The 14,890-nt window shown below is 43.7% G+C and overlaps 1 protein-coding gene across 2 annotated transcripts in view; it reads right to left on the bottom strand.

Annotated features, from left to right (window-relative positions):
- LOC126198667 (juvenile hormone esterase-like) overlaps positions 1 to 14,890 on the bottom strand; it is a 178,754-nt gene that overhangs the window by 19,325 nt on the left and 144,539 nt on the right. The window lies entirely within an intron of this gene.

Below are 14,890 nucleotides of genomic sequence, written 5' to 3'. Positions count from 1 at the left end.
TTTCGACTTTCGACATTTATAGTTTTCAAATTAGTACTGAGTATTGCAAAAATACAGGATTACACACGGAAAGCCAACTCTGAGTGCAGACTGTTCGCCAGTTACGCACGAATCGTTGCCCGCCATGAGCAGATACAACACAAACATATAAACATGTAACAATAAGATGGCAGAGACATAACAAACAGTAGTTGATGCAGAAGTCTACATATAGGCGGTTGATCTTGTCTATTACATTGTACACTGAAGAGCCATAGAAATTGGTACACCTGCTTAATATCGTTTTGGGCCGCCGAGAGCACGCAGAAGTGCTGCAACACGGCATGGGCTCGAATAATGTCTGAAGTAGAGCTGGAGGGAACTGACACAACGAATCCTGCAGGGCTGTCCATAAATCCGTAAGAGTACGAAGGTGGTGGAGACCTTTTCTGAACAGCACGTTGCTAGGCACCCCAGATATGCTCAATAATGGTAATGTCTGGTTTGTTTGATGGTCAGTGGAAGTGTTCAAACTCAGAAGAGTGTTCCTGGAGACACTCTGTCGCAATTCTGGGCGTGAAGGGTGTCGTATTATCCTGCTGGAATTTCCCAAGACCGTCGGAATGCACAATGGACATGAATGAATGCAGGTGATTAGACAGGATGCTTACACACGTGTCACCTGTCAGAGTCGTATCTAGACGTATCGGGGGTCCCATGACACTCTAACTGCACACGCCTCACAACATTACAGAGCCTCCACCAGCTCGATACAACACGAAACGAGACTCGTCCGACCAGGCCACATGTTTCCAGTCATCAATAGTCTCACGTCGGTGTTGACGGCGCAGGCGAGGCGTAAAACTTTGTGTCGTGCAGTCATCAAGGGTACACGATTGGGCCTTAGGCTCCGAAAGCCCATATTGATGCTGTTTCGTTGAATGGTTTGCACGCTGACACTTTGTTGATGGCCCAGCACTGAAATTTGCAGCCATTCTTGCACGATCTTTTTCCGGTCGCAGCGATGTTGGAGATTTGATGTTTTACCGGAATCCTGATATTCACAGTACACTCCTGAGATGGTCGTACGGGAAAATTCCCACTTCATCGGAGATGCTGTGTCCCATCGCTCATGCCCCGACCGTAACACCAAATTCAAACTCAGTTAAATGTTGATAACCTGCTATTATGGCAGCAGTAACCGATATAACAACTGCGCCAGACACTTATAGTCTTATAAAGGCGTTGCCTACCGCAGTGCCGTATTCTGCCGGTTTTCATATCTCTGTATCTAAACGCGCATGCCTTTACAAGTTTCTTTGGCGCTTCGGTATATAAGGTGCTGAAAATGACCTCCTCGTGCTTCAGTGCACTTTTGCGCACATCCTGACATATAATACTCACTTTGCGCAACTCTTCCAGATCAGTTCTCAAAACTTCATTGTGATTGTTGTCGTTCAACTCTTTTAACGTTACTAGGTTGTTTGCATGGACTTTTTCCTTTAGACTGCCCCACGAATAAAAGACACAAGCATTTAGGTCCGGCGAAAGCGGCGGCCACAATCCTTTGCTGAGAGTCCTTCCTTTTGTGAACGTTTCAGGAATTCGTGAGACTGACTCGCGTGAAGTGCGACAGGTCGCCTCATCCTGTTGGAAGACAGCATACCTACTTTCATCTTCGAAACAATAGAGGACAATTGGCAGGCGACAATAAGCAGTCCATTACTCGGGGCCGGTTTTTCGAGCGCCAAGTTGTATAATTAGCAACGGAATTACTTAAAAATAAACATATCGTGGACTTCATTTGAAAGTTATATCTTCGCTTGCAGTAATCTTATTGCTGAGAAATGGAAATCGATCATTTCCAGTTCTGCGCACCTCTTAAATTTTTCACGCCACTCATCATGTTGAATATTTATTTACTCACTGAACATGGCGTGATTAGGGCCATCTCACCCCCACTGACATGTGACTGGGCTTTCTACATATTTCGCATTGCATTCATTTCCATGAGCGACTTATAAGATACATCTAATATCGAATGCAACATTTACAAATAGTGCACAATAAAGACCCAGTTTACGTAAGTTCAGGAGAAAGTAAAAAGATGAAACAAATAAAAAGCAAAATGATTTAAATTTTAAACTATGAGCTCTGGGGGAGAGAAAAGTGGTCGAAGAGGGAGAAAGGTGATTCAATACCATCAATGAAGATAGGGGAAAAGTGAAAAATGAAAAGAGATACAAGCATGTCTGGAAAAATTGCTAACTTTTTGACAGAGGGAAATTGGTCTGTCCATTCATTTCTCACAAAAGTGATTAGGATGACAGAAGGAAGTGTCTCAGCTTCTTATAAGCAACGGGGAGCAAAGTAGCTTGTTCCATAGGAGAGCAGGAGAAGCAGACCAAGAGTTTGTGAATATTTGCCCGCATCTCGTGGTCGTGCGGTAGCGTTCTCGCTTCCCACGCCCGGGTTCCCGGGTTCGATTCCCGGCGGGGTCAGGGATTTTCTCTGCCTCGTGATGGCTGGGTGTTGTGTGCTGTCCTTAGCTTAGTTAGGTTTAAGTAGTTCTAAGTTCTAGGGGACTTATGACCACAGCAGTTGAGTCCCATAGTGCTCAGAGCCATTTGAACCATTTTTTTGTGAATATTTTTGTTTTATTTTAGGGTACTAGATAAGTAAACCCTTCTGTCTCGATTATAACGAGGCGATAGGTACTTAATATTTGATGCGAGGTACTGGGGTGCATGCGCACTGAGCATCTGATGCAGTTACATAGCGTCCGGTAGTCACTTCACGTGTCTGGCTGCAAACAACCTAGCTGGTGTATGAAATACTAACATGGTCAGACTGATAAGTCGGATGCAGTGCATCAGGCTACTTCTAACCATGTCGAGTTCCTGTTTCGTATTGGAATAAATGTCATGCGATTATGGCCTCCCGTCGGGTAGACTGTTCGTCGGGCACAAGTCTTTCGATTTGACGCTACTTCGGCGACTTGAGAGTCGATGGGGATGAAATGATGATGATTAGGTCAACGTAACACCCAGTCCCTGAGCGGAAAAAAAATCTCTGACCCAACCGGGAATCGAACCCAGGCCCTTAGGATTGACATTCTGTCGCACTGACCACTTTTTTTTTTTTTTAATCTCATTTTGTTCGCTTTTGTTCGTTGCATCTGCTCGGAGCGGACGTCGTTAGACATCCGTTGAAGTTCGCTGTTGATCGATTAGCTCAGTTTTTTTATTACAGAGGACTGCTAACCCTCTAACCGATCACGCTGAGCTTCCGTGCCAGCTAACCACTCAGCTACCAGGGGAAAACGTATTGGAGTACATCGTAATAGTGAAGGATCGGTAGAATCAGTGATTGCAGACTGCTCATTCTAACAGAAAGAGCAGTAGGTAATATGCGCAGTGATGAGAACTTACAGCCAAAGCTTGACAATTTGTACAAGAATTGAAGCGATACACGAGTATACAGCAAGTGCAACACAAGATACTGAGGCCATTCTATCACAGGGCGAGGTAGCTAATGTTGATGCAGACAGGACATCCGACCTCATGACATATTGTGGTTAACGAGATTTGCACTCTTACGCTCTCCAGCAACCATTGTCGACTTTGCAGCAATGTGGCAGCAGTATATGACAGTACTGCGATATGGCGAGCAAAACTGCTGATGAAACAGATTGTTGCAGGAAGTCCCTGGGGTACAGTGCACACAGAAAACTGTGGCCACCTGATGAACTCATGGGGAGAGTGGTAGTGGTGGGGGTTACAGGCAGGTGCTGTAGGGGAAATGCCGAGCGCTGGAGGGGAAGGTCGTTCTAAACTGAAGCCTACACTCTCGGTAAATATTATGCCGGTTCCCTTCACGCCCACACTTGCATAGTGAGCTTTAAGAAATGTCTTTCACATCATCTTTGGTTAGTATCTAAACCGAATTTCGCCAAAAATGCAGCGATTTATTTTCGCCTGGCTTTTTAACCATTTTTAACTTTCAGGGAAGTATCATGAGTAGCGAATTTTGAGTAAAACTAACACATTTCTCTGGTTGCCATGTTAAAATTTGTTTCTTCTTCCAAAACACAGCGGCGTTCACACAGTCTCACCTCATTAACATATTGTCCAGATGGTTCGCAAAATAATTCTGAAAAACCGGTTTATTAAGTTTATTGAGGAACTCAGGAAAAGTAAAGTCAGTAGCTTATGAAAAACAGCGTTCTTGATGCAAAATAAGCGTGTAATGTCTCCACTTCCGTTGTTCCAAAACTCATAGCATTTCTCGTTTCAAATACTATCGATAGCCCTTACAAATTGCAATCTTTCATCGAAAAAATCCGTGGATAGTGAAATAACATCGCAGATAATGTAGTTTTCCATAATAACCACATCGCAAAATACTCTTCTCTTTGTGTACATTTGGAATGGTGACATGACTGGGAAGCACTGACTGCTGATGAACGGATTCGCATTCAGCGTGTAAGTAGGCTGTTTAGGTTTTCTTATTGGTAACACCACATAGCGCTCTGTATGAAAATCACTGGCTGTGCTGTGTGCAGTCTGTGGCTAGTTTGCATTGTTGTCTGCCATTGTAGTGTTGGGCATCGGCAGCTGGCTGTTAACAGCGCGTAGCGTTGCGCAGTTGGAGGTGAGCCGCCAGCAGTGGTGGATGTGGGGAGAGAAATGGCGGAGTTTTGATATTTGTAAGAATGGATGTTATGAACTCCTATATATATTATGACTTTTGATGACTATTAAGGTAAATACATTGTTTGTTCTCTATCAAAATCTTTCATTTGCTAACTATGCCTACCAGTAGTTAGTGCCTTCCGTAGTTTGAATCTTTTATTTAGCTGGTAGTAGTGGCGCTTGGTGTATTGCAGTAGTTCGAGTAACCAAGATTTTTGTGAGGTAAGTGATTTGTGAAACGTATAGGTTAATGTTAGTCAGGGCCATTCTTTTGTAGGGATTTTTGAAAGTCAGATTGCGTTGCGCTAAAAATATTGTGTGTCAGTTTAAGCACAGTCCTGTATAATTGTTCAAAGGGGACGTTCCAAGCGGAGAAACGTAGTTGTGCCAGATGACCCACACGACCATCGACAAGGAGCATGGCGACAACCAGGACAGAGGTCACATTCTTGCAGTGTTTTGGAGAAGCACAGTTGAGCTGCTCCTGCCATCACGGTGTCCTGATCCATCATCGCGTGTTATTTCAGGTCACGGCCGAAAGTGTTTGAGGCAACTCTGACGACACGACAGCACGTCACGGACATCCTGCTCCGTCACACGTTATCTCTCATGCGACAGTACCGTGGCGCCCTTTTTTAACAGGATTGTGATCATCCACACATGGAAGCTGTCCCCATGAACTGTCTGTGTGACGTTGAGGTACCCGAGTGGCGAACAAGACACCCAGACCTGTCCCTGACGAAACATGTGGGACCAGCACGGATGTCAACTCTATTAGTGAGCCAGTATCGAGGCTATCGAGGCCTGGTTACAACAGCCGCGCGCCGCCTTACCTCAGGACAGGATACAACAGCTTTCACAACCGAATCAGTGCGTGCATCCGTGCTAGAGGGCATGCAGCGCCATACGTCGACTGGGCTCGTACTGCCAAGTTCTTTGTAAATTTGACTCGGTTTTGTAATCACACACACTCTCAACCCATAAAGTGTTGTTTCATTTCGTCCTCCATTTCTGGGTACTTCACTTATTTTTCCAGTTAGTTTATTTGAAACGGTGCTATTGTCTCAGTTACTAACTGGTAAATTCCACTGTACGGTGTCAACATTCGTTGTCTATAGGTAATTTAAGCTCGGCCTTGAATTTTGTCGCCGGCCGAGGTGGCCGAGCGGTTATAGGCGCTACAGTCTGGAACCGCGCGACCGCTTCGGTCACTGGTTCGAATCCTGCCTCGGGCATGGATGTGTGTGATGTCCTCAGGTTAGTTAGGTTTAAGTAGTTCTAAGTTCCAGGCGACTGATGACCTTAGAAGTTGAGTCTCATAGTGCTCAGAGCCATTTGAATTTTGTCAGTAGGGAAATGAAACCTTATGCAGAAGCGCAGTTTCAAAATACAAGACTGTGTGACCGAAAATTTTAACTCAATTTGCGAAATACATGAAATTGCGTTACACATGCGTATGTAACGTGACAGCCCACAAAAAATGTCATGCTTCCCATATCAGACCACCGGAGTGGTAGCCCTGAAGTTAAGGCACTGGAGGAATTGGTTCACACTGTTTCTGGCCAACCAGAGTTGATTTTGGCAGTTACCGTAAATCGCTTTAAAGTGAATGTGAAAATGGTTCCCATGGAAAGGACGTGGTCCGTTTCCTTCCCTATTCTTGTCAAATCTGAGGTTCTATCGTCTGTAACACCTCTCATCCTCGATAGGACGTTCAACTACAGTTTCGACGTCAGGGAACCTCCTTTTTAGTTTACTTATTAATTCAGATGCTTCATGAAGGTAAATTGTTGAGAAAGTAAGGTAAAAACCCACTTCGCAAGTCGACTCAACATTGCAGTGATTTACTACGGAAGAAACTTTTGCATATGGAATGCCATTAGCGTCTATATATCTGTAAATCAGATTATCTAGTCAGAACTACAATTTGAAGTGCAATTTAATGCATAGAGCGATTTTAGATTTCTCAAGTATCTATAGTGTTCATGCACAAGAAAACGAGTTAAATATAACAAAAGATCGTTGAAGGAGCTCAGAAGTGGCACCTAAGCTACAGGCCTACTCCACCGAGGTTCAATGAACTATGTAACTGGCGGAATTAAAGCTGTGACAACGGATCGTGTTTCGTACTTGGGTAGATTAGTTGGAAGAGCTCTTAACCACGAAAGGCAAAGATCCCGAGTTCGAGACCCGGTCCGGCACACAGTTTTAATCTGCCAGGAAGTTTCATATCAGCGCACACTCCGCTGCAGAGTGAATATCTCATTAACAAAAGAATTGTAAGCTCATGATGGACTCTGGAAACATAATACTCAGAAATTTTCTGCACTGTTGCATTTCATTATATTTTCGAGCGCGAAAATGGGAACTCTCTTGACGAATACGACAAGCTAATCATATGTGAAACTACGACTCTACAGGAGTATCAAAAGCTGTAAAATGTTACGGCTTCTACGGTCTTTGTGTGTGTTGCTACAGAGACCTTTGGAAAAGTTTATTGAGAGTTGTGGCAAGCGACAATGTAACAAATGGATGTTCTAGTGCTTTATATATGTTCTTGGATTCCAGTATAGGACAAGTGACATTTCGATGGGAGAGACATGAGGTCAGTTACTGTTAGCTCACGTAATCAATATCGACTTACCGAGAGAGTTCTGAGAAACTGTAGCGCTTCTGCAAATAAATAGCATACATATCTCATGTTTGACCTGTTATTGCTATAGAGCTTACATTCCTCACCAGGTGGGATAAAGAGATAAATCGTAGGAGTGCAGCATCATGCTGTTAGAACTTTAAACTGCTGGTCCAGTCTCTATGAGAGTATCATGGAGACCACACTGTTTACAAGAAACCCTGTTGGTTTACTTTTAGGCCAGACCTACGTATTGTGTGTTGGGACTCGTTCTGAACACAAAATAATACCTCTAACATGTGAGAATCCTTTAGAATTCAAGGACGTATTTCAGAGTGCTAAACCTTCATCTCTGTATTTTGCTGAAATTGTTTTTATAACTTTAGAACGCCAGTACTCAGGGAGACTGTAAAACGATTCCACTGCCTCCACTTTATATTTAACGCGTCATAAGAATAAATTAAGAGGGAATAGTGGTTGTACTTCTCCTTTGCTGAATACGCAGGATAAAAATAAAATAAATGTCGTGTGACTAGGGCCTCCCGTCGGGTAGACCGTTCGCCGGGTGCAAGTATTTCGATTTGACGCCACTTCGGCGACTTGCGCGTCGATGGGGATGAAATGATGATGAGCAGGACAACACAACACCCAGTCCCAGAGCGGTGAAAATCTCCGACCCAGTCGGGAATCGAACCCGGCCCTTAGGATAGACATTCTGTCGCGCTGACCACTCAGCTACCAGGGGCGGACAATACGCAGAATGAAGAAGAAAATGAGCGAAATGTTCTTGCCATGCACGTTATAGTGGTTCGCGCAGTATATGGCGGATGCACGTCGCTGGGTTGATATGAAACGTAGTGCCTCTAGTTTAACAACAATAACGAATATAGAACTACGGCAGTTCATAATCAAGTGGCTTAATGTGCGTTGTCCGAGGCGCGGCAGCGGTCTGCGGCCGCGACAGACCCTCCACGGCGGAATGGGCTGCCTGCTGTGTGGCGACACCACCGGATTTCGTCCGCAGCCGCCGCTCTTTCTCCAAGACACGGCCCAGGAGCATCCCGAGGCAACGGGATGGAGTGAGGCCTAGCCGAATTGGATCTCGCTCTGAACTCCTTAGATATACACTCCTGGAAATGGAAAAAAGAACACATTGACACCGGTGTGTCAGACCCACCATACTTGCTCCGGACACTGCGAGAGGGCTGTACAAGCAATGATCACACGCACGGCACAGCGGACACACCAGGAACCGCGGTGTTGGCCGTCGAATGGCGCTAGCTGCACAGCATTTGTGCACCGCCGCCGTCAGTGTCAGCCAGTTTGCCGTGGCATACGGAGCTCCATCGCAGTCTTTAACACTGGTAGCATGCCGCGACAGCGTGGACGTGAACCGTATGTGCAGTTGACGGACTTTGAGCGAGGGCGTATAGTGGGCATGCGGGAGGCCGGGTGGACGTACCGCCGAATTGCTCAACACGTAGGGCGTGGGTCTCCACAGTACATCGATGTTGTCGCCAGTGGTCGGCGGAAGGTGCACGTACCCGTCGACCTGGGACCGGACCGCAGCGACGCACGGATGCACGCCAAGACCGTAGGATCCTACGCAGTGCCGTAGGGGACCGCACCGCCACTTCCCAGCAAATTAGGGACACTGTTGCTCCTGGGGTATCGGCGAGGACCATTCGCAACCGTCTCCATGAAGCTGGGCTACGGTCCCGCACACCGTTAGGCCGTCTTCCGCTCACGCCCCAACATCGTGCAGCCCGCCTCCAGTGGTGTCGCGACAGGCGTGAATGGAGGGACGAATGGAGTCGTGTCGTCTTCAGCGATGAGAGTCGCTTCTGCCTTGGTGCCAATGATGGTCGTATGCGTGTTTGGCGCCGTGCAGGTGAGCGCCACAATCAGGACTGCATACGACCGAGGCACACAGGGCCAACGCCCGGCATCATGGTGTGGGGAGCGATCTCCTACACTGGCCGTACACCACTGGTGATCGTCGAGGGGACACTGAATAGTGCACGGTACATCCAAACCGTCATCGAACCCATCGTTCTACCATTCCTAGACCGGCAAGGGAACTTGCTGTTCCAACAGGACAATGCACGTCCGCATGTATCCCGTGCCACCCAACGTGCTCTAGAAGGTGTAAGTCAACTACCCTGGCCAGCAAGATCTCCGGATCTGTCCCCCATTGAGCATGTTTGGGACTGGATGAAGCGTCGTCTCACGCGGTCTGCACGTCCAGCACGAACGCTGGTCCAACTGAGGCGCCAGGTGGAAATGGCATGGCAAGCCGTTTCACAGGACTACATCCAGCATCTCTACGATCGTCTCCATGGGAGAATAGAAGCCTGCATTGCTGCGAAAGGTGGATATACACTGTACTAGTGCCGACATTGTGCATGCTCTGTTGCCTGTGTCTATGTGCCTGTGGTTCTGTCAGTGTGATCATGTGATGTATCTGACCCCAGGAATGTGTCAATAAAGTTTCCCCTTCCTGGGACAATGAATTCACGGTGTTCTTATTTCAATTTCCAGGAGTGTATTACTACAAGAAGAAGTGGATGACACCCTAATGTTGACTGTGGCCCCTCAGCAGGAGGATAAAGAAGAAGATTGATAGTATTTTTGGGGCACATGATAATGAAAGTTCTTATAACATTTTGATTAACAGGCATTTCTAAATGTCGACACCAAATCCAGGCTTTATCGAAAAATTTGCAGTGACGCTAATTTTCTTCTCTAATGCACAAATTTTTGTCTACAATTATTAAAATAATTTTTCTCTTTGTCACAGCTGTATTAGTGTAACAACTTCTAACGTTTTAATGGCCCATGGAATGTTAAGTAATTCGTCGTTTACTGTCAAGAGCGAATGTTTGAAGATGGTAACTGAACCCCTTCCAGCTACATGCTGCCACATTTGCCCCTTAAGGTGAGGACAGTGAAACGTTTGGAATGTAGCTACTTATTAAGAGCACATGTAGGGAAAAATTGCGAAAAAATTCCATTTTTTATTGCATAACTTATTAAATTGATTCTTTAAGGATAATATCACGAACTTTCATAATCGAACTCTGGATAGAGATGTATTTTTAAAACGTTTGCTTGGGCATCTGCGCCTGCTACGCCCCACTCTTTCTATGCTGTGATACACACGTTCTCTACGCTAGAAATTTTTTGTGCGCTAATTTTTGTTCACACAATCGAATCGAACTGCAGATGAGTCTAGAAGGCTGTGAGACAGATTATCGTTGCTTTTTCCTTTGTTTACAATGTGGTTTTGCGAATAGTACATACTACAAACTTATTTCAGTTTTTAGTTTTGCGTATATCAATCTGTTTTGCTCGAAATGTGACGTAACAGAGGACTTATATTCAAAAAAGTAAGGAAATGTCGAATTTCACATGTAAAAGGTACAGGAAATTTAAATAACACTGTTACAGTTGCTGCTGTGAAGAACAATTTTCAACAAAGTCAATGAGTTCATCAAAGAAGAAAATTAGTGAAGGAATTGATGATGCTGTGTACAGTGTCAAAGACGAGTTTTCCAGTGGTTTTAGGTTAATTGACTTAGAAATACTTGCCCATATGATTAATGTTTCATGTGCATGTGGCAACTGCGGTTCAAAAGGTCATGGGCTGTATGATGACAGTGACAGAAATGGCATTGTAAGTAATACACATGTTTTGTGTAAAGTTTGTAAATATGATGTTCGGTTCAAGATTCTGCTCTCTATGGGAAGCTGTATGAGGCGAATACAATATTGCCTTACGCCATGAGATGCTTAGGTGTACGGAGAGAAGGCACAAATTCCTTTTGTGACTTGATCAACATGCCTCCTGTGACCATATTCAGTGATTACAACAAAACACTCCTCAATGTTCTTGAAGTTGAGTGCGAGAAGGACATCAGAGCAGCTGTTGAGGAAGGTGTAGATACTAACAGTGAAGGGAAGAAGGACACTATGTAGTGAAGACAGATCTGTGTATCTCCTATGATGGAACCTGGTTAAGAGGGGCGATACATCACTTCATGGTGTATCACCTGTCAGTGTGGATACAGGGAAAACCTGAGACTTCCAAGTAATCAGCAAATATTGGTCTCAGTGTGACACAAGGAAGAACAATGACGGCAGTGAAGAAGAAAGGTGGCAGCAAGAACACAAGAAAGTGTGCAGCAAAAATTACCAGGGGTCATGCGGTGGGATGGAAGCATCTAGGATGAAACTAATATTCCAAAGATCAGTTCAACAATATGGTGTTAGGTATGTGAAGTATCTAGATGATGGACATTCCAGGGCTTTATAGAAGGTTTTAGAGAGCAATCCTTATGGCTCACATACTAAAATTGAAACACTGGAATGTGTGGGGCATGTTCAAAAGCGAATGGGAGGTAAACTTCTCAGAGTGAAGAAAGAAATGAAGGTCAAGAAATTAGAAGATGGAAAGCTACTGGCAGGTGTGAACAGACTGGCGGATGAGGAAATTCACACTTTACAAATATTTCATGGAAAAGCTATCAGGGATAACTTACATAGTATGAAAACAACACAGCAAGCCATGTGGGCAATATTCTTTCACAAACTTTCCACAGATGATATTCCTCAACATTCCTTTTGTGACATATCATGGTGCAAATATCTTCAGGCAGAAGCCAGTGGAAAGCCACACACTTACAAATATAGTCTGTCTCTTGCTGTTTTAGATGTTATAAAATCAACTTTCAGGTACCTAGCAAATGCTGAACTGCTGAAAAAATGTGTACACGGGAAAACACAGAATACGTATGAGAGCTACAGTTACCTTATATGGATGCACCGTCGAAAAACAGTATTTGCGTCCTCAGTTGTTATGAAGATAGCTACATGTGATGCCTGTCTAGTGTTCAATAGTGGAAAGGTAGTTAGGATTAAGAGCCTGCAGAAACTAGCCTTCCATCCAGGTGCATTCACAATGAAGTGCGACCGGACAAAGCTCAGGCAGCAGAAGAAAAAATGCAAATGTTGGCTAGGCAAAGGAGGCAGAGGAAGAGATTACTCCAGAAAGACGAGGAAGAGAATAAAGATTTTGGATACGAACAGCATTGTCACTAGAGGTATAGCAATATTGTCAAAAATTGAAATAAAAACTTTAAATGCTAATTGGCATAAACTGACTTAAAGTTACAATGTAACTTTCCTAAGGAATTATAGAATCTAACATCCTGAAATTTGGCATAGGTGTTCAGAATTTCTTACTGAATAATCGTGTACACCATTTTTCCGTCATCTTTTCACCGAGAAAAGTTCTCTTTTAAAATTTGAGGAAAATAGAGCAGTCCTGGGTAATACAGAACTGAAAAATTTATTTCAAAGCAACTATGACCTTAAACAAAAATCTGTTCCACACTTCTATTAGCCTCTTACGCAGATGTGAACGGTGAAATTCTAGTTTTATTGCCTGATTAGTTTACGAGAAAAGGTGCTTTATAGAAACAATGTTAAAAATTCAAATCCTTATAAAATGTATGTCGAGGGGCATTTTCAAACACAAATTGCACAGAAAATAAAGCATTATGTTGTACATAATAATCTCATGTTTCACTATTTTAACTGTAATATTTTTGGCGGTATATATGTTTTAAGTACAAGAACGCATTTTGTCCTACTTCTGTCATTAACACTCCTGCATATTATGTAGGTAATAACTTCTTCAGAGTACTAAATCCAGTGATAAAAGTCGTTATTTACTCTCCCACCATCGACAGGTTTACAGCAACGGAGAGAGAGGGAGAGAATTTGTATTCATGACAAGAACAAGATGCTTTTAAGAAATATACAAAATGAAATAAAAAGGTTAAACAAGACTTTTATGTTAAAATGAAGTACGTCCTGCCCTAAGATCGCCAGTTTCAAATAATATCAGTCTGTTCTGACACAATCTTAATCTTGTCATTTTTATCCATCATTTAATTCCTAGATTCCATATGGTTTTTTGACTCAACTGAAATAGTGGCGTGGGGTGTCCTCATAGCCATACCAATGTTCAATAGAAACAAATTTATATCTGCATCTACATCGTACTCCGCAAGCCACCTAATGGTGTGTGGCGAAGGGTACTTTCGGTACCACTATCTGATCCGTCCAACCCTGTTCCACTCGCGAATATTGCGTGGGAAGAATGACTGTCGGTAAGCCTCTGGATTAGCTTTAATTACTCGAATTTTCTCCTCGTGGTCAATACGGGAGATATATGTGAGGGGAAATAATACGTCGTCCGATTCCTCCTGAAAAGTGCTGTCCCGAAATTTCAATAGTATATCTCTCCGTGATGCACAGCGCCTCTCTTGTAACGTCTGCCAGTGGAGTTTGTTTAGCTTCTCTGTACGCTCTCTCGCCAGCTAAACGATCCCGTGACGAAACGCGCCGCTCTTCGTTGGATCTTCTCTATCTACTACATCAGTCCTACGTGATAGGGATCCCAGATAGATGAAAAATACTCATGAATCGGGCGAACAAGAGGTTTATAAGCCACTTCTTTCGTGGATGAGTTACATTTCCTTAAGATTCTTTCAATAAATCTGAGTCTGGTGTCTGCTTTCCCCACTATCTGTTTTATGTGGTCATTACACTTAAGGTCGCTCTGGATAGTTACACCTAGATATTTTACGGCAGACGCTATCTCCAGCTGTTTGTCACCTATAAGGTAGCTGTACAGCAGTGGATTTCTTTTCCTATGTATGCGCAATGTGTTACATTTATTTACGTTCAGCGTCAGCAGTCAGAGCCTGCACCATTTATCAATTCTCTGCAGGTCGTTCTGCAAATTCTTACTATCTTTTGGCCTTGCTAATTTTGTATAGACAACTGCATCACTGCTATAATCTGCTATCATTTGCGAAAAGCCTTAAAGAGCATATATTCCTTCGTTGGCGCCTCTAGGTGTTTTATTTTGAATTGCTTTCCCCCTTTCAGTCCGTCCTTTTTATTTTCGAGAAGGAGATGTGCATCTTGCCCTCAACGCTCATCTTCTTCCTCCTATGTAAATTTTTGCCACAGGGATAAGGACCTTCGTTTATCTGCACGTAAGTAGTACGTCCATCTGAAACATTTAGTGGAACTTGTACCTCTGTCTCGTCTCAGGCTGTCCCAGGTTAAGTAATATGGATACAACTTCTGGAACTGGAATAAATCATAATGTTTGAAAAAATACTGTCGGTCTTCTCTTCCGACTGAAAGAGTCAAATGTTGAAGACCGATCTGCAACAAAATATTTTCTGTTTTAATTCGTCAAATGTATCAATACAGTGCTTGCAGAAACTTTAGGGACTCATTTAAATTTCATTGAATTCACGTGTGTCCCATAACTAACACATTTCAGTCAATGTTTTACATGACGTTATTAGAGATCTGAATTACGAATGTGTAGTTAAAATTTCACTGCTCTGGCTCTAATACTTTTCGAGGTTTAACGTTTCTCCGTTTTGGAAACACAACTAAGAGAATCCCGTTTTTACGACTAAAATGGTTTGTTTACCTCTCCGACAAGATTGTTTTTCTCTGGTAAATTCACTGATAAAAGTGGTCAGTTTTGTTCCGC

The sequence above is a fragment of the Schistocerca nitens genome, chromosome 8 (genome assembly GCF_023898315.1).
Source record: "Schistocerca nitens isolate TAMUIC-IGC-003100 chromosome 8, iqSchNite1.1, whole genome shotgun sequence".
Taxonomy (NCBI): Eukaryota; Metazoa; Arthropoda; class Insecta; order Orthoptera; family Acrididae; genus Schistocerca; species Schistocerca nitens.
This window is presented reverse-complemented; position numbering and strand designations above follow the sequence as displayed.